This window comes from Arachis hypogaea, chromosome 15 (genome assembly GCF_003086295.3).
Source record: "Arachis hypogaea cultivar Tifrunner chromosome 15, arahy.Tifrunner.gnm2.J5K5, whole genome shotgun sequence".
NCBI classification, from domain to species: domain Eukaryota; kingdom Viridiplantae; phylum Streptophyta; class Magnoliopsida; order Fabales; family Fabaceae; genus Arachis; species Arachis hypogaea.
In genome coordinates, this window is record NC_092050.1 from 95,469,300 (window position 1) to 95,493,100 (window position 23,801).

A 23,801-nucleotide genomic window follows, 5' to 3' on the forward strand; every position below is an offset into this window, starting at 1 on the left:
TGAGAAGGGTTCAGAAATGGTAATTCTAATAGCTAGGATAGAATTGACTCACCCGCAATGATAGCGGCGACCAAGAATTCCAAAGACAAACCCTAGTAGCAATGGCAGCGGCGCTGCCTCCTCCTAGTCGTCGTGTTCTCCTTCTTCCTGTACGCGTTCTACTTCACTCATCACCTCGCTTCACGCAGTGGCGTTCTCCTCCTATAGTGAATTGAACGGCGGCGGCAATCCCAAACAGAGACAGCGACGTCATCTCCCCTTCTCTCCACGCGCAGCAACTCTGATCGATGATGGTAGCAGCGACGGATGCACGAGGATGACGAAGTCAAAGCCTTCTTGATCATCCCAGCGTCTTCCTCCTATTCCCTTACTCCCTGACTCCCGACTTCTCCATCTCCCCCTCTCGATCTCTCTTCTTCCCCCTTCGAGCTCCCCTTTCTCTCTTCACTATTTCTTTCCTTTTCTCTGAACGTATGTAGTGTGCGTTTTGTGAAATTAGGGTATCAATTAGGAAATTTGTGATCTTAAATTAAATTAGATTTTGATTTGATAAATTAGGGAAAAATATATACAAGTAATATAACAATTTTACAAAATATTTATGATAAGATAACAATTTAAAATTCAAATATAATGCTATAAAGATTACTTTTAAAACGCATAAGATTTTACCTATCAATCTATTAACGAGCTCAAATAATTATTTCTAATTTAAATCATAAAGTAAATATAATAATCACATTTTTATAAAATATGGTTTAAAATCCGAAAATATCAATTATTTAGATTATACGATATAATTTTTCATTACTTTCCTATTACCAAAACTTTAATTCCAAACTAATTATAGTAAAGATTGTACATAAACCTTAATTAACTTAAACCCAAAGTATTTATAAAAATCAATTTAATCATTTTCTAGTAAATTAATCTCTAAGAGCTCAAAGTAATAAAATAAATCATAATTTATTCATGATAGAAATTTCTTAAATTTAATTATATAACGCTTCCAGTACTGAATTCTAATTTGAAATTAGATAAAATAACCAATTATAAAAATTTACACAAAAATATTAATTAACTTAACTCTGAATATTAATAAAACTAATTTAACTACTCTCAATTGATTAATTTATAAAATAAGACATCAAATCAATAAAATAAATCGTAACCTTTCAAAATAAAAGTTACTTAAATTAAATTATATAATTCTTTCTTATTTTTCAATTACTAAAATTATACAAAATATTCTGTTATAATAAGGTTACTTAAAAATATTAATTGATTCAAAATAAAACTATCTCCGAATCTATTTAATTATTCCTAACAAAATAATTTCTAAAATTACAAAATTTAAAATTAACAAGATAAAATCACAATTTATTTATATTTAGATTTTTAAAAATGCGGGATGTTACATTCTATCCAACTTACAAAAATTTTTGCCCTCGAAAATTGATATAAGATGAAGAAAAGATTTATATGCACATCCCCTTTTGAATATTTTAAAGATACCAAGAAAACCATATCACAAACATAGAAGAAAATATATTAGGTGATGCAAAAGTTGATAAAAATAATTTAATACAAACCAAATTTCAAAATCCAAAATCAAATAGGCACAATATTCGTTCAGAACACTTAACAAAGCATGATCACTTCCTCTCGTCACCTCAAAACTTCATGACTCCTTATAACTTCGTACACTTACCAGACTCACTTTTTCCGCACAAAAATCGCGTCCCTAAGAACTAGCGTATCTATAACAATATATAATGACAATACATGGGTTTAGTGTCCAAAATTTTTTTTCCAGTATTACCCTTTCTAATCAACTTCTCCATTTAATGTTAGTTATCTCTGAAAAACTCCCATCACTCCACTTGGCCACTTGACGTAATTTTCACCTGTCACTTCTTACTCATTTTTCTCTTCTCATCTCATCTCTTATTAATATTATTGAATACATCGATAGATTTTAAAAATACATTAGACTCATGCTAATAATAGATTTGCTTTTAAATATTCAGATATTCATAATAATAATAAAATTGGTCCAAGTTTAAGTAATAGATAGAACGGTAATAATATTAGTGGGTATAAATTATTATTTTTTAAAAGTTTTAATTCATACTTAGTAAACTTTTAATTATTTCTAATATACTATGTTACATATATTTATAATACAGTATATTATGATTGTTAATTGTTCACTTCAAAAATTTACACTATTAATTTAATATTTGAATTTTTTTTTATTATGGTACTATTTTAATGTATTCTAAATTTTTATTATGTATTTATAATTTTGATAAAAATAATTCTTAAGAGAAATATTAATCTTTTTTTTAATTTTTTTTGTCCAGATAATATTAAATCATTTATATTAAAATATTTACGAAATTCAAAAAATATTATTTATATGTTAAAAATCTATTTTTAGATATTCAAGTATTAGAATTGGTCCAAATAATATTCTGAATGATGATAACATTGATTAGTTGTGTATATATATTCCATTAGTTTGTTAATTTTATCTTTTGAATTATTTTTATTATGGTACTATTTTAATGTACTCTAATTTTTTATTGTGTATTTATAATTTTAAAAATAATCATTAGAAGAAATATTAATTTTATCTCTTACATTTTTTAGCTTTGACAATATTAAATAATTTATATTAAAATATTTAGATAATTCCAAAACTATTATTTATACTATAACAAAATAACAATATACAAAAAAAATATGGGAGTTTGATGTTTAATTTTTTTTATTCAGTGAGTTATGCTTGACAGTTGTTATATAAAATATTTATTTAAAAATATGGGTAATTTTTTGTTTAATTTATACTGTAAATAATAATATTTTATGTAATTTTATTTTATTTAATATAAAATAAATTTAATTTAAATTTTCTTTTATTCTTTTCGAATTGAAATAGTCCCATTGCATGATTGACAACTTTGATTTTTATTATAATAATTATTTTTTCTATTATTTTTTATTTATTATTTTTTTTATTTTTGTCATAATAACTATTTTTTTATCTATACCAATATATAATGGGATAGAAAAGTTTGGTATCCAATTTCTTCTCCCTATTTTACCCCTATTTCTTTTTTATTTTTGTTACACACTAAATTCAATATAACAAACTGTTACCACGTCCTCAATTTTTTATTTTTTTATAAAAAAAGAATTTATCTCACGACAGAGTATTAAACTGATTCATTTTCAACCCACGACATATTTTAAAACTGATTTACTTCCAATAAAAAACTGCTCCCACTACGCACTCAATTTAAAAACTGAAACCCCAACCGAATTAAATACTTTTTCACTTTCAAGTTTGGTCTCGCAAACCTTTTTCTTCTCTGCATCTTGCTATCTTTCTGACAAATAGAAATGAAAACTTCACATCAATGTCGATCCACTTGAACAGAATATGCTAGGCGAATAAGACAACATGATCGAAGAACAAAGATAGAAACTTATCGGGAGATGATTCGACAAGGAAAATAAGTTTCTATATCAACTGACTCCAATTCCAACTCCAATGCCAAACGCAGGTAGAGGTACTCAATTAACTACAAACATAGGAGTAGCCCGATTGACTACAATTAGACAAATGAGCAGAGCTACCACCCATCATCAATTTGATACCGGTAATACGATAACTAATTTTCTTTGTTATGAATTCAATTAGTTTTTAATAATTATATTTTACTTTTGAAACATATAGGAATGGAAGCGCATGACAATGGAACAGGAACAAGTAACAGAAATCTATAACAATATATAATGTGGATACGGAGTTTTCGTATCCAAATTTACTTTCTAATGTTGTCCTTAATGATAGAGATTCTTCGTACATGCGTCACTTACTTTAGATAAAAGAACTTTCACCGTTAACAGCAACACGTGTTCTTCTATCTTATTTTCATTCTATATTTCACTAATAGTTCCATTTAATTAATTTTATCCGTTTTCAATTTTTCTTACTTCTCTTTCCAAGTCTGAATGTGCTTCTCTATATGTAACAATTATTTGGATGAATTTTTGTAATTTTCTGAACTAGATAATGACTATGCCAAATGTTGATTTTCGACGCCATGTATGAAAGGAGGAAAAAAATAATTAGGAGTGATAAATAATTTTTTATGGATCTTATCGTTTTATTTTTGGTATATTCTTTATGTGAGTACTTTATACCAAGTTTGATCTCATTATTCAATTTTTATTGCTTCTCCTCTCACCATTAGGTGCATTCTTCTATATTATTACTGTTGTCATCATTCTCCTTCCTTGAATATCGTGATTGTATCGTCTCCATCTTTTCCTCGCTTTCATTTACTACAATTGCAAATTTTATACCATTTTACTGCGTATATTAATTTCACGCATAACTTTCACCTTCATTTTCCTTTCTCTTCAGTTTACTTACCAAACTGTATTCATTCTTATATATTTTTAATCTGTCTTTCACATTCAAAGTTTTCTCTCATCAATTTAATTTAAAAAAATGATTATTTTTTTATCTGATATTTATTTTTTAATTTTTTTTGACATGTATATACCTATCAATAATAAACTGAAGAACTCTCATAAATTATTTTGTTAACTTATTCTTATATATTTTTAATTTGTCTTTCACATACAAAGTGATGAACAAAATGAGAGCTGCCATAATGGTATTATGGTAATTGATTGTGGTTGTGGTTAATAGAAGAAGAAAACAAGAAAAAAATAAAACAAGACAACATAATAGTGACAGTGAGACGATAATACTAATAGTTATCCATGTAAAAAGAATGATAAGAAAAAATGATAATGTATAATATGATGAGATGATATAATCAAAATAAAAATTAATAATTTTAAAATAATAATAAAATTAAAAATAATTAAAGATGTTTAATATAAGATTAAAAAAATATTTTTTATCTATTCGAATAATACATAAAAATAAAGAGTATTTTGAATATAAATTTTTAAATTTGCTTCAAATTAAATAAGATTGAGAAAATAAATAAATTTAATATATAAAATAACTAATTTGTAAACCATGTTAGTAAATCTTTATCTTAATTTTAGTATACATAATAATAATATAACTTTTTACCTTTTTAATTTAAATTTAATTATTTTATATTTTTTACATATCTTAAATAATTTAAAATATTTTATTTTTTTTAATTCAAAAAATAATGATAATAACATTATTCTGATTCAAAAAGAGTATATATAAACCAAAATACATGTTAGTTATTTACAAAAGATAATTTTTACTTAAATGTCAGATAAAAGTACTATTAGTTTAATATTAAATTAAAAAATATATTTTTTATCTATTAGAATTATAGATGGAGATAAAAAATATTTTGGATATAAATTTTTAAATTTGTTTCTAGTTAAATAGGATTAAAAAAATAAATAAATTTAATAATATTTATAAATAACTAATCTTTAAATAATATCAATAAATTTTTATATTAATTTTATTACACATAATAACAAATTAATATTTTTTAATCTTACTTTTTAATTTAAATTTATTTTTTTAATATTTTACATGTTAAATAATTTAAGATATTTTATTTTTTTATAATTTCTTTTTTAATTATTATTAAATTTATAATTTTAAAATAAAAATATAAAATTAATTTCTTAAACTCAATAGAAAAGCGGCTCAACAGGCACAATAGTGCTTGGTGAGCCGCTAGTATAAGGAATACGAAATATGAGAAGAGAAAGACAAACGGCACGAAAGGTTTATGCGAGAAATTGGAAGAATACTCAAGTTTGCAATTGCACAAGATGGTATTTCGCAAGGTTTTGAAGGAATACATGAGATCGTCAACAAACAAGGATATATATAAGCAATGAAATGGAGCATAAAGGGAATTAATTCAAGGCTTAGGAAGAATTATGAACCGAACAGTTTCAATATGAATGTTATTAGGGAAAATAGTACAACAATTTTGAACAACTTCAATTTGAAATAGAGGAAATTAGTTTATCTTTTTCAAAAGAATATATATAAATCTAACATTTTTCAAAGTACTAAACTTAGTATAAATAATATGTTATATCGATTTAATTTTTAAATCAAAACAAATCATGCATGGTTTGTAAATTAAAGCTTGTTTGATGTTAAGGGCAAAATATTTTCTTTAAAAATCATGGAGGATACTTAAGTACATAATTAGGTAAGAATAGCTATAAAATTATAATAAAGTTGGAAGAAAATCCGCTTCTATTCAAAGAATAAATTCTAAAATGAAATTTTCTATAAATCAATAAAAGATAAGTGGTATATCACAATTAAACAAAATTAAACTATATAAAGAAGTTTCAGAGTTTATGTAAGAAAGTCTAGGCTGAATTAAAAACAATCCCATCAAAATTTAAGCAAGGGTTGTGGGTACAATCAAGTAAAAAAAGATTTAAATTGAAATTTTTCTCGAAGAGAATCTGAAACAAGTACTCAAGAAGGAAATTTCAAGAAATGGTATGTTACACTGAAATGAATCCAAGTTCAGGGCAAGGAGCATAGAGTTTGTAAGGTGAGGATAAATGTTTCAAAAGATTCAAGCAACAACCAGATACAGAGTCAAGCAAGGACATGCACGAATGATAATACAAGATTAGCAAGAAAGAGATCAGAAACTAGAAATTCCAATACAATTAGTAGAGAAAGAGATAACGCTAAGCATGAATAAAGAGCATACGTCGAAACGGAAATAATCTCTACAATTTAGTTTCTGACGTCCCCAAAATCTCGTGATTAGCATTAACCTATCACTTCTATTTCGTCTATGATAACCCATTAGTATTTCCATATACATAAATCATTAGTATTAAGTTGGCCAAACTTGATACCATGAGGTATGCAATGGTAAACTAATAGCGTTAATCATCAGACAGTCATGCATGTAAAACACAAACTCTTGTCATCAGAACAAGTCACAAAGCATGATAGACACACAGAGTATGCAATGAAGCATAGTCAGTCCACTCCCAAGGCTCCACAGGAAGGACTGCTCTGATACCATATTGTAACATCCCTTCCAGCAAAATACCTTGCTTAAGTCAGGGTATTTCTACTAGAAAGAACGTTACGTGACATTTTCTAATATTAACTACTTAGTTACTGAGCCTTTGTATCGATTTCGTGTTTCAGTTTTAAGAAAATACCGGAAAAATTTTTGTTTTTATTTATTAAAGACATGTATCAAGGATAAACATGGCAAGTAATAATAACAATCACATAAGTATTGTTAATAGTAATTCTTATACATAAGAAGTCATATAAACCCAAATACAACACCTACCCCTCTGTTAAAATAGAACCTCAAAGGACAAGAGCGAGGGGACTATATGAAAGCAATTAAAACCGTAAAGAAAACCTACTAATCGCTCGTAGCTTCAAATTGCGTCTTCAAACCTGTGTCACTGAAAGGGTGAAAAATTTGGGGGTGAGAACCAAACCACATGTTCTCAGTAGAGGTCGAGAATGCCGTAAAAGTATAGAATAAAGCATAAATAGTTAATTTCATTCAGAGACATCTAAAAGAAAATTAACCTTCTTTAAAAGCATTAGTTAATTATTCAAAATCCTAGAACCATATTTTCTTTATAAAACTCTTAAAAATTTACTAGACCATATCATAAAAGAAGTTACCTATGCGGTATAAATGATCATCCTGCTCCAAACATAGGTTCATTAAGTCTATGCTGAACCAGTCAGATACTTTATATAGAACTAGACCTCAAACGTACCAGTCACGGCCTCAGGCCCAAACAACTCAATCAACATCCAATCACCACAATCCAAACAATCAGTTACAAACACAGGTAATGAGGTTCAAACACAACCAAGAGCGATTACATCAAGTATAACAATTAGCAATTAAACAGAATTATTCACTTAGGCAAACCAATTACAATATACACACCCAAACAATGTCACATAGATGCATATGATGAATGTCTAGTCCTAGTGCAGGCCATGAGCTCATGTGTCGGTTAGCACTTGCCTTCCCGACATTTATCCGGTCACGAGTTCACGATTTCGCGGATACGATTTTCCGTTCAAATAAATGCGCATATAATTATAAGCAGCTCTATTGAGACAGCCTCTGCTTTCTACTCGCAGGAAACATATACTCTTGGGAACGGAAAATTACTCTTGGGTTGCCTCAGGGCAACAAACAAATAAACAAACATCTCTTGGGTTGCATTAAGCAACAAACAAATAATTAATATCTCTTTGTATTCCGAGGGTTACCTGAAACTGTAGGTCGATCTCGGACGAGACCTTCTGTGCTGGTCGAAACCGATGTGTCCAGCTGGTGAATGGTAACCGGAACTGGTATGTCCGACTTGTTTGGACTTGAACGTGCTGCTGATCCTCTGTCACCGAAGGGTGGGGGGTACCTGCAAGGGACTCCGATGCTTAAGTTAGCATGGGTATTAAACAGATGTTATGTAGAATCAGAGTATGAGTTATATACCTGGGTGCTCCAGTGTATTTATAGTAATGTGGGCTGACCTTTCGGGTAAGATAAGTTAGTTACTTTATCTTATCTTATCTTATTTTGAGTGAAGTCAGCTTATCTTCAAGGGAACTGCCTTTATCTCCATAGGCTTGAAGTGCCTTTGGATTTGGGTCATGTTCCTCCATTTGGGCCATTTACTGGGCTCTTTTGTTGACACGGCCAAGTTCTTTAAGAAGAAGTCAGTCCGCTCGACCTGAAGAGGTCGGTCGCTTTATCATTGATCATTCCAGGTCGAATAGCTCGACCCATGATATGAACAGTGCCCCTGCTTGAGCTCGGTCTTCTTTGTCGAGGTCGAGTCCTTGACTTCAGTCCTTCTTGAAGCCGAACTCAAGCATTTTTGTCGATTCCTTCGTAGTAGCTTTTGAATGTAGAACGTTTTTCCTCAAAAAGCGTGCGCTTTTGTATTAGCGCTTTGTTCTGGGGAACGTGCAAGGGTTTAATACCCTAATTAATTGGCATTTAATTGCCCCGTTTCCCTTAAACTTCTTTATTTTTGAATTTCATACTCAGGAAATGGTTTCCCTTCTTCGCTCTTTTCGTAACTTCTTTGCAATTTCTTCCTTTGTTCTCTTACTCTCCGCTTTTTGCCCATATTTTTGTTTTCCTTGCGTTGGGGCGTTGCTTGGTGTTTTTCTGGGTAGCTTTCATTTCTGCGTCTCTTCCTTCCCTTGAAGCTTCTTTCTTCTCCAGGTTAGTTTCACTCGCATTTTTCTTCTTCTTTTGTCGCTTTGGTTTTATGATGGAGTTTTGATTTTGCTTTTAAGGAAAGTTTGTATCTTTCTGTTTTTTGTCGCTCCTATTTGAAATGTGTGTTCCGGGAGTTTCTTTCCTCTTCTGCATGATCCTTTTTGCTTTTCCTGTTGCTTGATGCTTTTTGGGGCTTTTCATGTTTGTGAGTTGCGTCTTTGATGATTCGTGTTTGGTATGTTCGATGTTGATGGTTGTTCTCTGCTGATTTTTTGCTTTATTTCGAGAAAGTTTGCGCCTTTTGCTATTTTTCTGCCTTGGCCTTTTTTTGGAATTTCTGATAAACTGTAGGAGGGTGGACCTTTTGCGTTTTTGCTTCTTTTGTTTATCTTTCTGGATTTTCTTTTGCGTTTTTGCTTCCTTTGTTTATCTTTCTATATTTTATTTTGATGAGTGCCGGGATGTAGGCTATAGAAGTAACTTGAAAGTCCTTGTTTGTTTACTGCCTCCAAGGGATGCCCCAAGGGCTTTGGTTTGAGTCTTGGGATTTTCCTTTCCTGTTTGTTTGTCTGTCGAGTTGCTTTGCCCCTCATCCGAGATGTTTTGTTAGTAATCCACTCTTCTTTTCTTTTGTAGGATTTAGTTGACCTCATGTCTTCCCGAAATAACGTTGTAGAGATGCCTTCCCAGGTTCCCACGGGTATGGCCGACTGGGTGGACTCTATGGTTCTCATGTGTGTCTCGTTGGTTGATTCTGATTTTTGTGCTCAGCTTAGGCAGTTTCATAGTGTCTGTAGTAATTCTGGAGATGAGAAGAACTATGAACTTGTCCCCCCCTCTTCTGACGAGAGAGTCTGCTTTTCAACTCGGGTTGTTGATGGTCGCCCTTTCTATTATGCTTATGATTTTTTCTTTGGTCAGCTGGGTATCACCCTTCCTTTTACCAAATTTGAAGCCGACCTGTTATGGTCTTGTAATGTTGCCCCTTCTCAACTTCACCCCAATTCCTGGGGTTTTATTAAAATTTTCCAATTACTGTGCGATGGTTTTGGTATTCCTGCTTCCCAATCTCTCTTTTTCTATCTGTTTGTCGTGACTAAGCCCGGTGTGGTAAAAAAGAAGTCAGCTTGGGTCTCCTTTCGTTCTACCCAAGGAAAGAAGGTTTTTTCCATGTTTGACGAGTCGTTCCGTGATTTTAAAAACTACTTTTTCAAGGTCCGAGCTGTTAAGGAGCTCGGCCCTTTTTTCTGGATGAGAATGACCAACCTGCTTTTCCCTTGGAATGGCAAAAAGACGTGAGGGTCTCCTGGTATTCATGGGAAATGTTGGATAAGGCTGAGTAAGCCTTTGTGACTATCTTGGAAGAACGCTGGGGTCAACCTCCCCATCTTGACACAAAGAAATTTCTAACCAATCCTTCTCTTCTTCAAACTGAACTGGGTATCTTGTGTTTCTTTTATTATCTCATTTATGTTGCTTGTAGCTGTCTTTTCCGACTTATCCGACTTGTAGCTGAATTTTCTGTTTTGCTTGCAGAGGCAATGACGAATAATGAAGCTATGAAAGCTTTTAAGAGGGCACAGAGGGCGACTGCTGACAGAAATGTTGCTGCCAGGGAAGCTGGGGAGGGATCCTCCCAGGTGCGCGAGAAGCCATCAGTGCAGAGTTCCGCCGGGGTGAAGAAACTAATCCCTACACCCCGAGTTCGTTTGGTAGATCCTCACGTCGCCTCTGCTGCTCCTTCTGTTGCTCCTCCCAATAAAAAACAAAAGACTGTTGAGCCCTTCGACCTCGATGCTCCTGATTTTAATGCTATTAAATTCGTGGATCAACAAATTGGTCCCTACGGCGCTCTCTCCATGGACGATGTGTCCATCCTTCATCACTTGGAATTCATGGCCCGAAATCATGTGAAGATGGCGTATATGTCGGCTGCCATATATCGGACTGCTCAGAATCTCACTCTCCATGCCACTAAAGCGTTTATGGAGGAGGCGAAACAAGAGTTTAATCGGATGAAGGAGTTAAAGAAGGAGCTTGAGACGAAGGTGGCCAAGCTGGAAAAGGACTTGAAGAATGAGGAGGCGAGTTCTCAGTCACTGGCAGCTTCGTTGAGGTTGGCTGAGGACGCAGTCTTGATGCACAAGGATAGTTACGTTACCTCTTATCGAGAGGTGATGCGCCTGAGGGAGGAGCTCGACCATGCCCGGGAAGATTATTCTGAGCTTCAAGGTCATCTCGTTGGCAGCGTGACTGCTGCTTACGAGAACTTGAAGGAGCAAGTTCGGGCCATTGCTCCCGAGGCCGATCTCACCCTTTTTAGCCTGGATAATATTGTCAGAGATGGCAAGATTGTCCCTGATGATGAGGGTGATGATGATGAGGTTGTTCCTCCCCTGTGTCTTCTGCTAAAGTGCCGACTTCTTCTATTCCTCCGGTTGCACCTGATTCGGATTGCCAGATTCTGAACCGGGAGGATGGAACCGTAGACACCGTACCGATTCAAACTCGTCCTCCTTCTCCTTGTCTTGATGCTGCCAAGAAGGCTCTTGATGCTTGCTGATCTCTTTCCTAGGAATTTGTGTAGTTGGCCCGGCTTGTGGGCTTTTTAAAACTTTCTTATTTATTTATTGACGCTTTCCTAGTTGCTTTTCTAGCAACTTTTATTTTGACAAACAAAAAAGGTAGCTCGCCATCCTTAGATTTTGCTGGCCTTCGAGGCTTTTGCAACTTTGTAGATTTTACATAATGCCTTTTGATTTGCCATTTTTCTGTTTTCTGCTGGTGTGTGATATCTTGTGGCTCGACCTCCTTGGGTTATTTCGTTGTTTGCAGCTTGAATCCTTTGAGGTTACGATTTGTGAGGTCCAACTTGTTTTTCGGCTTTCCGTATTTGTGACTAGTTCCTTTGCGTTGGTCCCTTTTTAAGTTATTATTGTAATCCTCTCTTTCAGAGATTACTTTTTTATAACTTGTCTGTGGGAGATTGACTTCGTCAGGTCGATCTCTTTTTAGTTATTTTTGTAATCCTCTTTTTTGGACCTTTGTCAGGTCTCTTTCAGGGATTACTTTGATAACTTATCAGTAGTAGGAGTCCGACTTGGTTATGTCGGTCTCCCTTAAGTTATTTTTTGTAGTCCTCTTTCTTGGATCTTTGTCAGATCTCTTTCAGGGACTACTTTGATAACTTTTTGGTAGTAGGAGTCCGTCTTGGTTATGTCGGTCTCCCTTAAGTTATTTTTTGTAATCCTCTTTCCTGGATCTTTGTCAGATATCTTTCAGGGACTACTTTGATAACATTTTGGTAGTAGGAGTCTGACTTGGTTATGTCGGTCTCCCTTAAGTTATTTTTTTGTAGTCCTCTTTCTTGGATCTTTGTCAGATCTCTTTCAGGGACTACTTTGATAACATTTTGGTAGTAGGAGTCCGACTTGGTTATGTCGGTCTCCCTTAAGTTATTTTTTTTTGTAGTCCTCTTTCTTGGATCTTTGTCAGATCTCTTTCAGGGAATACTTTGATAAATTTTTGGTAGTAGGAGTCCGACTTGGTTATGTCGGTCTCCCTTAAGTTATTTTTTGTAGTCCTCTTTCTTGGATCTTTGTCAGATCTCTTTCAGGGACTACTTTAATAACTTTTTGTTTTGGGCTGACTTTGTTATGTCGGGCCCTTCTAAGTTAAAGTAATCCTCTTTAATAGGGTTGGCCAAACCTCTTTCCAGGGTTTACTTATAACTTGGTTTGACTTGGTTCGACTTCTTAATGTTCGACCAGTCTTTAAGTTATTATTTTAGCGATCCGTAAGACCTCGTCAGGTTCTTTTTTAGATCACTTTCGATAACTTCTTACATTATTCTGTGTTCATCTTTGCCGATTTCTAGAAAGTGGTTGTCATCTCTAGATCGTCCTTTGGGTGAATCGCATTTTCACCTTTATCGGACGGTTGTCTTTATCGTGATCGTGCAGTGAAATTCTTTTTCACTTTCTGCCGATCTGTTGCTTTATAATCGGACGATGAATGCTTCAGATTAATGCGTCTTGAAATCTTTGTAGAATATCTAAAATATATTTTATTTAAAGGAAAAGTGCAAATAGATACATATGGGATTGTCTGAGTCTCAACTTGGTGCCTCATTTGAAAACCTTTTCAGGAAAAAGAGTGCATCCAATGATGAGATCTTTTATCTTTTCTTAACTGTAGTACCTTCTTAGGTTGCAAGCGTGCCACGACCTGAGAAGCTCTCGTCCATCGAGTTCAGACAGTCTGTAGTAGCCCTTTCCAAGTACTTCTATAACTCGGTAGGGTCCTTTCCAGTTTGCTGCCAGCTTTCTTTCTCCTGGTCGAGTTGTTCCGATATCATTTCGAATTAGGATGAGATCATTCTCTACAAAACTTCTCGGCACTACCTTTTGATTATATCTGGAAGCCATTCGGCGCTTTAGAGCTTCTTCCCTGATCCGAGCTCTTTCCTGGAGTTCGGGTAACAAGTCGAGCTCTTCTCTCTGAAGTTGGGAGTTTGCTCCCTCATTGTAGTGAACTACTCTGGGCGACCCTTCCTCGATTTCTACTGGAATCATTGCCTCTATTCCGTATGCTAATCGGAAGGGGGATTCCTTCGTGGTGGAATGTGGCGTTGTTCGATATGCCCATAGGACCTGTGGAAGCTCTTCTGCCCAGGCTCCCTTTGCATCTTGTAATCTCCGTTTTAATCCGGCCAGTATGACTTTGTTAGCAGCTTCGGCCTGTCCGTTGGCTTGTGGATGTTCAACGGAGGTGTACTATTGCTTTATATTCAAGTCGGCTACTAGTTTTCTGAAGCCTGCATCTGTGAATTGGGTGTCATTGTCTGTGGTTATCGAATATGGAACCCCGAACCTCGTGACAATGTTTCTATATAAGAATTTCCGGCTTCTTTGAGTGGTGGCATTGGCCAGGGGCTCTGCCTCGATCCACTTTGTAAAGTAATCTACCCCTACTATGAGGAATTTAACTTGTCCTGATCCCTGTGGGAAGGGGCCGAGAAGATCGAGTCCCCATTTTGCAAACGGCCAAGGCGAGGTCACGCTGATGAGCTCTTCTGGCGGGGCGATGTGAAAGTTGGCATGTTTCTGACATGGTGGGCATGTCTTTACAAATTCTGTGGCTTCTTTCTGTAGAGTTTGCCAATAAAATCCCGCCCGGAGCACTTTTTTGGCGAGAGCTCGTGCTCCGAGATGATTGCCACAGATACCGCCGTGTATTTCTTCTAGCACTTCTCTTGTGTTGGAGGTTGGCATGCATTTTAGTAAAGGTGTTGAGATTCCTCTTTTGTACAGGATGTTGTTTATGATAGTGTATTACTGTGCCTCCCTTTTTAACCTTTTTGCCTCCTTTTCTTCTATGGGGAGCGTTCCTGTTTTGAGGTAGTTGGTTATAGGGGTCATCCATCCTTGGTCCTGACTTATTATAGTCAGGACTTTTTCCTCTTCCGAGATTGACGGGTTCTGCAACATTTCCTGGATGAGGCTTCTGTTGTTACCCCCTGGTTTGGTGCTGGCTAGTTTTGAGAGTGCATCAGCTCGGGCATTTTGTTCGCGGGGTATGTGGCAGATCTTATACTCCCCGATTTGTCCTAGTTGTTCCTTGGTTTTATCCATATACTTTTTCATGGTGGGATCTTTGGCTTGGTAGCTCCCTGTTATTTGTGATGTAACCACTTGTGAATCGCTGTAAATGTTGAGTTTTTGAGCTTCGACCTCTTTAGCCAGCTTCAAGCCAGCTAATAATGCTTCATATTCCGCCTGGTTGTTTGAGGCCGGGAACCCGAACTTGAGGGAGAGCTCAATTTGGGTTCCTTGGTTGCTTTCTATTATCATGCCTGCGCCACTTCCAGTTTTATTTGAAGAACCATCCACGTAAAGGTTCCATTCTGTGGGGGTTTCTAGGGCATCTGTGAATTCTGCGATAAAGTCGGCCAGATATTGTGATTTGATTGCCATCCGAGCTTCATATTGGAGATCAAACTCTGACAACTCGACTGCCCATTGTAAGATTCTGCCTGCTAGATCTGTTTTCTGCAATATTCCTTTTATGGGTTGGTTAGTTCGAACCTTGATGGTGTGAGCCTGGAAGTACGGGCAGAGTCGTCGAGATGTTAGGATAAGAGTATAGGCGAATTTTTCTATTTTCTGGTAGTTCAGCTCGGATCCCTGTAGTGCCTTGCTAATGAAGTAGACAGGTTGTTGTCCATTTTCGTCTTCTCTGACTAGTGCTGATGCTACTGCCTTGCTTCCCACTGCGAGGTATAATATGAGTGGTTCTCCAACTCGCGGTCGGGATAGGATAGGTGGCTGTCCTAAGAACTTCTTGAGGTCTTGGAAGGCTTGCTCGCACTCTATTGTCCATTCGAATTGTTTTCCCTTTCTTAAAGTATCATAGAAGGGAAGAGATCTTATCGTGGCTCCTGCTAAGAATCGGGATAGGACGGCCAGTCTCCCGTTGAGTTGCTGTACTTCTTTAACACAGGTTGGGCTCTTCATGTTGAGTATGGCCTGACATTTGTCTGGATTTGTTTTAATTCCTCTTTGAGTGAGCATGAAGCCTAAGAATTTGCCTGCTTCTACTGCAAAGGTGCATTTCGCGGGATTGAGTCGCATGTCATGCTTCCTTATGGTGTCGAATACTTGAGCCAGGTCGGACAATAGTGTCTCTTCGCTTTGTGTTTTTATTAGCATGTCGTCTACATAGACCTCCATGATCTTTCCGATGTGATCCGAAAAAACTCTATTCATTAGTCTTTGATAAGTAGCTCCTGCGTTCTTGAGACCGAAGGGCATCACGATGTAACAGTAGTTCGCCTTTGGTGTTAAAAACGAGGTCTTTTCTTGATCTGGTGGATACATGGGAATTTGGTTGTATCCTGAATATGCATCCATAAACGAGAGATATTTATATCCAGAGGAAGCATCTACCAGGGCGTCGATACTTGGGAGTGGGTATGGATCTTTTGGACAAGCTTTGTTGAGATTGATGTAATCGGTGCACATTCGCCACTTCCCATTCGATTTTTTCACCAAGACGACGTTGGCTAGCCATAGCGGGTATTTAACTTCTCTTATAAATCTGGCTTCCAGCAGTGCCTGTACTTGCTCTTCCACAGCCTGGGATCGCTCTGGCCCAAGCTTTCTTCGTCTTTGCTGTACCGGTCGAGATCCTGGGTAGACCGCCAACTTGTGGCACATTAGCTTAGGGTCTATGCCTGGCATGTCTGCGGCTTTCCATGCAAAAAGGTCAACATTATCTCGTAAGAATTGTATTAGCAATTCTTTTAAATCTCCTTTGAGGATTGTGCCGATATTAGTTGTTTTTTCGGAGGTGTCCCCAATCTGAATTTTTTCTATCTCGCCCTCTGGTTGGCGGCGAATATCTTCTCGTTGTTGAACTCCACCCAACTCGATTGTGTGGAACTTTTCTCCTTTGCCTCTGAGGTTTAGGCTTTCGTTATAACAGCGACGTGCCATCTTTTGGTCAGCTTTTATCGTGGCTATCCCTTTTGGAGTTGGAAACTTCATACATAGGTGTGGGGTCGAGACTATTGCGCTGAGTTGGTTGAGTGTTGTCCGACCTATGAGAGCATTGTAAGCTGAACTTACATCGACTACGATGTAGTCTATTTTGAGGGTCCTGGATTGGTCTCCTTTTCCGAAGGTTGTATGTAGTGATATATATCCTAGTGGTCGAACCGGGGTATCTCCTAACCTGAACAGGCTGTTTGGATATGCCTTTAGTTCTTTTTCTTCTAAGCCGAGTTTATCAAAGGCTGTCTTGAATAAGATGTCGGCAGAACTCCCTTGGTCTATTAAGGTGCGGTGTAGGTTGGCGTTTGCCAATATGATGGTGATGACCATGGGATCGTCGTGTCCTGTGATGATGCCGGACGCGTCCTCCTCAGTGAATGTTATCGCTGGGATGTTGAGTGCTTCCTCCTCTCCTTCGACATGATATACTTCTTTGAGATACCTTTTGCGGGAAGATTTGGAGATCCCTCCTGCTGTGAATCCGCCATGTATCATGTGGACATGTCTTTCTGGTGTCCGAGGTGATCGTTCTGTTCGTTCGGTATCTTCATCCCTTCGTCTTTTTCTTTGATCATCATCTCGGGTGGCCAGGAATCGATCTAATTTTCCTTCCCTCACCAATTTTTCTATGATATTTTTTAAGTCAAAACATTCGTTGGTGGTGTGTCCTCTGACCCGATGATATTCACAATATTCTTTCCGATTTCCTCCTCCCCTTTTTCCTTTGAGGGGCCGTGCTGGGGGAATTTTTTCTGTATGACAGACCTCTTTGTATATTTCGACTAGGGATGCTCTGAGGGGAGTATAATTATGGTATTTTTTAATTTTCTCCCCTTGTCGGTCTTCTTTTCTTTTAGATTCCTTGTCTCTGTCACGGTAGGAGGCCCCCGATTTTGAGGTCTCTCCTAACCGAACGTTTTCTTCCATGTTGATGTATTTTTCTGCCCGTTCCTGCACTTCGTCTAAGGAAGTCGGGTACTTTTTTGATATAGACTGGCTGAAAGGTCCCTCTCGTAGGCCGTTGATAAGTCCCATGATGGCGGCCTCTGTGGGTAAGCTTTGTATGTCTATGCATGTTTTGTTGAATCTTTCCATGTAGTTGCGGAGGCTCTCCCGATCTCCTTGCTTGATCCCTAGTAGACTGGGGGCGTGTTTAGCTTTATCTTTCTGGATGGAGAATCTGGCAAGGAACTTTCCGGCTAGGTCGTCGAAGTTTGAGATGGACTTGGGAGGTAAGATGTCGAACCATCTGATCACCGTCTTCGTGAGGGTTGTCGGAAAGGCTTTGCAGCGAACGGCATCTGAGGCATCGGTAAGGTACATTCTGCTTCTGAAATTGCTGAGATGATGGTTGGGATCGGTGGTGCCGTCGTACAAAATCATATCCGGGAGTTTGAAGTCTTTTAGAATTTTGGTTTTCATGATTTCCCTGGTGAACGGATCCTGTTCTTTGCGTGAGCTTTCCTCAGGAGTGACCTGAGGGGCTTTTAATTTGAGATCGGCTTCTAATTGCTGTAACTTGTCTTCCAATTCTCGACGTCGCCGTACTTCTTTTTGTAGATCTTTTCCGATTTTTCGTTGTCGTTGGGTTTCTTCTTCAAGTTGTTTCAAGCGATCTTGAAGGGCTTCTATTGCTCCCGGTTTAGCTGAATTTTTGTCTCCATTGGATTCCAGAGTGTCTTTTGGTGGGGTGTCCGCATTTTTGTGTGGTGTTCTATTTTCTAGATCTGAGTCGTGGTCGTTGTCATGGTTGTCCGCCATGGTGATGGGATGACTTCCAGGGTCCCCCGCAATGGCGTCAATGTTCTGAGGGTTACCTGAAACTGTAGGTCGATCTCGGACGAGATCTTCTGTGCTGGTCGGAACCGATGTGTCCGGCTGGTGAATGGTAACCGAAACTGGTACGTCCGACTTGTTTGGACTTGAACGTGCTGCTGATCCTCTGTCACCGAAGGGTGGGGGGTACCTGCAAGGGACTCCGATGCTTAAGTTAGCATGGGTATTAAACAGGTGTTATGTAGAATCAGAGTATGAGTTATACCTGGGTGCTCTAGTGTATTTATAGTAATGTGGGCTGACCTTTCGGGTAAGATAAGTTAGTTACTTTATCTTATCTTATCTTATTTTGAGTGAAGTCAGCTTATCTTCAAGGGAACCGCCTTTATCTCCATAGGCTTGGAGTGCCTTTGGATTTGGGTCGTGTTCCTCCATTTGGCCCTTTACTGGGCTCTTTTGTTGACACGGCCGAGTTCTTTAAGAAGAAGTCGGTCCGCTCGACCTGAAGAGCTCGGTCGCTTTATCATTGATCATTCCAGGTCGAATAGCTCGACCCAGGGTATGAACACTTGGGTTGCATTAAGCAACAAATATATATATAATATCTCTTGGGTTGCATTAAGCAACAAATATATATATAACATCTCTTGGGTCGCCGCAAGCAACAAACAAACATCTCTTGGGTTGCCGCAAGCAACAAACAAATAAACAAATATCTCTTGGGTTGCCTCAAGCAACAGATAATCATACAATAAGTACTTTACTCTTTCCTTTTTCTTTCTTAATTGCAACTACGCAAGAGGGACAAGACCCACGCCCTTGCCAAAAATCTCGTATACAAAATAATATTTTCTTAAAAGAATCATTGAAGTTATTATCATTAAATAAGCCTTAAATATTGATTTTGATTAAGTCCTTGTACTTTTATAAAAATTTGGACATAATCTCCTTTAAAAATAGGACTTAGCCACCCTTACGGGTTCCTTCTTTCTCAACATTTCATCAGCCTCTTTCAGCAGTTGCCACAGCAATATATATTCTCAAAAACATTTGATAATAGTATAGAAAAGCTATTTCTTAAATTCCATATCCAAAATAATTGCCAACACAACTTGGCAGCCTGATTTCCATTTTGTTTTTTAAAATATTAAATGAATTCAGAATCACGTAAACTTTATATCCATGCGACCGTCTCGGATTAAGCTTTCTATTAAACTAAAAATCATAATTTTTTGCTGACTCTAGCTTCGGGAATATAAGCAAAATCGTGACTGCTCTGCAGTGTTTTAAAACCAGAAGACAGCAGCAGCATACAACATTCGAAATTTCATATAAAATCCAAATTAAATCCAACTACCTTCAAAATTAATATGGTTAAACATAACTTATCCAAATTTCTTTCTCAATTCGTTCCAGGGTCATACCATTTTTAATGAAGGAGTTACGTAGCTAGGAAGTTAGATAATTCTCTGCAGAATTCTGTTTTACAAATCATTGAACACAACCTCTTCCTAGTCCCATAACTCACTTATTAAAACATGGAAAACCCTGAAATTTAAATCACATATGCTAAACATACTTAATTTTCACCTCCAATTGGTTGCATCGCAATATCTATCTAGGATCAAAAGTTATAAACTCCCAAGTTTACTAATTTAAGAAAACAGAATCTGGCTTTTTCTGCATAATGCTTCATCCTTCAAAAATTCATATCTTTAAAACTACAAGTCCAATTGTTCTGAAATTTTACGGAATTAAAATAATAGAAATAAAATTTTATTTAAAATTGGTTCCATTTCAAAATTCAAGCTGCAGAATTTCCAATAGAGGAATCAAGTTGCTGCTGTGTTAAACGTTCTGCAGAAAACCAGATTTGACATCCCCAATTAAAAAATTCACCATAAGTCATAAACTTAATGAAAAAGTCTCAAACTTACCAGTTTAGTTCCTTATATCCCCAAGTTTAACCCAGGCTTGGTCTCATGCAATTCCAATCATCACTTAAGTAGTTATAGCTTTTCAAAGTTTCTGACTTCGTTTAAAATTATTCAGAAAATCAGATTTCAGAGTTCAACTTTGAAAAATCATAACTAATTCTCTAGTTGATACGAAACCTTAAAAATTGAATTTTCACAATTACACTTAATATAATTTACTTAACATTTAAATTCTTATAATTTCAGTCACTATAGAGTTACTAAATCACTTTCAAAGCTGCCGTTTTATTTCAAGAGAACCTGATTTTCAGCAAACCATTTAGTATTCAAAATCCAACCCTTCAATACCCCTCAAAAACAATTCCAAATCAACCACCAACCAAGTTCATTAACATTACAATATAACAAATAACAGCTCAACGGCAACAAATCCAACATAACCCATTAAAATTCAGAAATTCTCAACAATTAGTCATCAAACAATTCCCAATCCACATAATCAATCAATATCACTAATCAACAATTTCAAATCACAATCTCAACCATTCCAATCACAATTTCAACCACAATTCAATATTCACATAATCAATCAATTACTCACAGCTATTAAATCTATGTGCAGTTATTCAATAAACGTTGTAGGCATTCTTAAATTGAAATCATTTAAACCCCCTACCTCGATTAGCTAAACCGGAAGGAATTAACCACGATAAACCTGCTCTTTTTGAATTCATAGCAGCAGCAACAATTCCAACATAATTGGGATGCGGCAGTAGCATCAACCATGATCACACTCGCAACAACAACAATTTTGATAGCTCCAGCAGAACACAGCAACACTAAAACAAAAGTATCGGCTACCGTAATTAAAATAAGAATATAGCAGAGAAACAAAATATTAAATAGAACAAGAGTGGAAATATTACAGGGTTATGAATGGAGGTTCAGAGTCAAAATGAAGAAGATGGCACAACAGTTTGTCTTCTCTAGCGATGAGCTCCAATTGTGGCGATTCCAACGAATATAGTATAATTAGGAATATTAGAGGCCGAGACAGGATCATTTCAAAGTGACAAGGGTTCAGAAATGGTAACTCTAATAGCTAGGACAGAATTGACTCACCCGCAACGATAGCGGCGACCAGGAATTCCAAAGACAAACCCTAGTAGCAACGGCAGCGGCGCTGCCTCCTCCTAGTCGTCGTGTTCTCCTTCTTCCTGTACGCGTTCTACTTCACTCATCACCTCGCTTCATGCAGTGGCGTTCTCCTCCTGTAGTGACTTGAACAGCGGCGGGGATCCCAAACAGAGACAGCGACGTCATCTCCCCTTCTCTCCACGCACAGCAGCTCTGATCGATGATGGTAGCAGCGACGAATGCAGGAGGATGACGAAGTCGAAGCCTTCTTGATCATCCCAGCGTCTTCCTCCTATTCCCTTACTCCCCGACTCCCGACTTCTCCGTCTTCCCCTCTCGATCTCTCTTCTTCCCCCTTCGAGCTCCCCTTTCTCTCTTCACTGTTTCTTTTCTTTTCTCTAAACGTATGTAGTGTGCGTTTTGTGAAATTAGGGTATCAATTAGGAAATTTGTGATCTTAAATTAAATTAGATTTCGATTTTATAAATTAGGGAAAAATATATACAAGTAATATAACAATTTTACAAAATATTTATGATAAGATAACAATTTAGAATTCAAATATAATGCTATAAAGATTACTTTTAAAACGCATAAGATTTTATCTATCAATCTATTAACGAGCTCAAATAATTATTTCTAATTTAAATCATAAAGTAAATATAATAATCACATTTTTATAAAATATGGTTTAAAATCCGAAAATATCAATTATTTAGATTATACGATATAATTTTTCATTACTTTCCTATTACCAAAACTTTAATTCCAAACTAATTATAGTAAAGATTGTACATAAACCTTAATTAACTTAAACCCAAAGTATTTATAAAAATCAATTTAATCATTTTCCAGTAAATTAATCTCTAAGAGCTCAAAGTAATAAAATAAATCATAATTTATTCATAATAGAAATTTCTTAAATTTAATTATATAACGCTTCCAGTATTGAATTCTAATTTGAAATTAGATAAAATAACCAATTATAAAAATTTACACAAAAATATTAATTAACTTAACTCCGAATATTAATAAAACTAATTTAATTACTCTCAATTGATTAATTTATAAAATAAGATATCAAATCAATAAAATAAATCGTAACCATTCAAAATAAAAGTTACTTAAATTAAATTATATAATTCTTTCTTATTTTTCAATTACTAAAATTATACAAAATATTCTGTTATAATAAGGTTACTTAAAAATATTAATTGATTCAAAATAAAACTATCTCCGAATCTATTTAATTATTCCTAACAAAATAATTTCTAAAATTACAAAATTTAAACTTAACAAGATAAAATCACAATTTATTTATATTTAGATTTTCAAAAATGCGGGATGTTACAGAAAATAAAATTTTTTTTTTTAAAAAATTTGACAAGGCTATCGCCACACTTTAAAAGCGTGGCTGTATCTCCCGCTATCGCCACGCTTTAAAATCGTGGCCGTATCTCCCGCTATCGCCACGCTTTAAAAGCGTGGCCGTATCTTCCGCTATCGCCACGCTTTAAAAGGGTGGCCGTATCTCCTGCTATCGCCAGGCTTTAAAAGCGTGGCCGTATTTCCCTATGGCCAAGCTTTAAAAGCGTGGCCGTATCTCCCTATGGCCACGCTTTAAAAGCGTGGCTGTATCTCTCGCATATCGCCACGTTTTTTAAGCGGAGCAATCTGCAAAAACGTGGCAAAAAATAAAGCGTGGCTGTAGGTCACCAAAAGCGTGGCGATAGAGCAACCGCCACCCTTTGATAGGCCACCCTTTCAAAAGCGTGGCGGTAGTTTAAAAAGCGTGGCGAAAAGCTATCGCCACGCTTTTTTTAGCTTTTCGCCATGCTTTAAAAGCGTGGCAATAGAGCTGCTTTCTTGTAGTGAAGAGGAATTGACAATTGTAGATGAATAACAAAACAGAAAAGAAATTAAGATCTCAATTGCTTTCTTAACAAAACAGGAAGAAGAAATTGCAGAGAAAGTAAAAACAGAAAGAAGACTAAGATCAGATCTCCAATTCTTAAAGCTAGAAATAGGAAAAATAAAAGAACACTCCAAGGTGAAGAGATTCAGAAGAATTCTTCAATCAGAGTTCCAAAACCAAAAGCAGAATACCAAAAATTGCAGCAGAAGAAAGAAAACAAAAACAAAAG

General features: G+C 36.0%; 1 long non-coding RNA gene across 1 annotated transcript; it reads right to left on the bottom strand.

Moving 5' to 3' along the window:
* Positions 1-7,253: 7,253 nt before the first annotated feature.
* On the bottom strand, positions 7,254-21,575 carry LOC112747083 (uncharacterized). Its single transcript, XR_003174762.3, has 3 exons — positions 21,447-21,575; positions 21,197-21,359; positions 7,254-7,458 (listed from the first exon to the last, which is right to left on the bottom strand). It is a non-coding gene; the product is annotated as an uncharacterized lncRNA (long non-coding RNA).
* Positions 21,576-23,801: the final 2,226 nt, after the last annotated feature.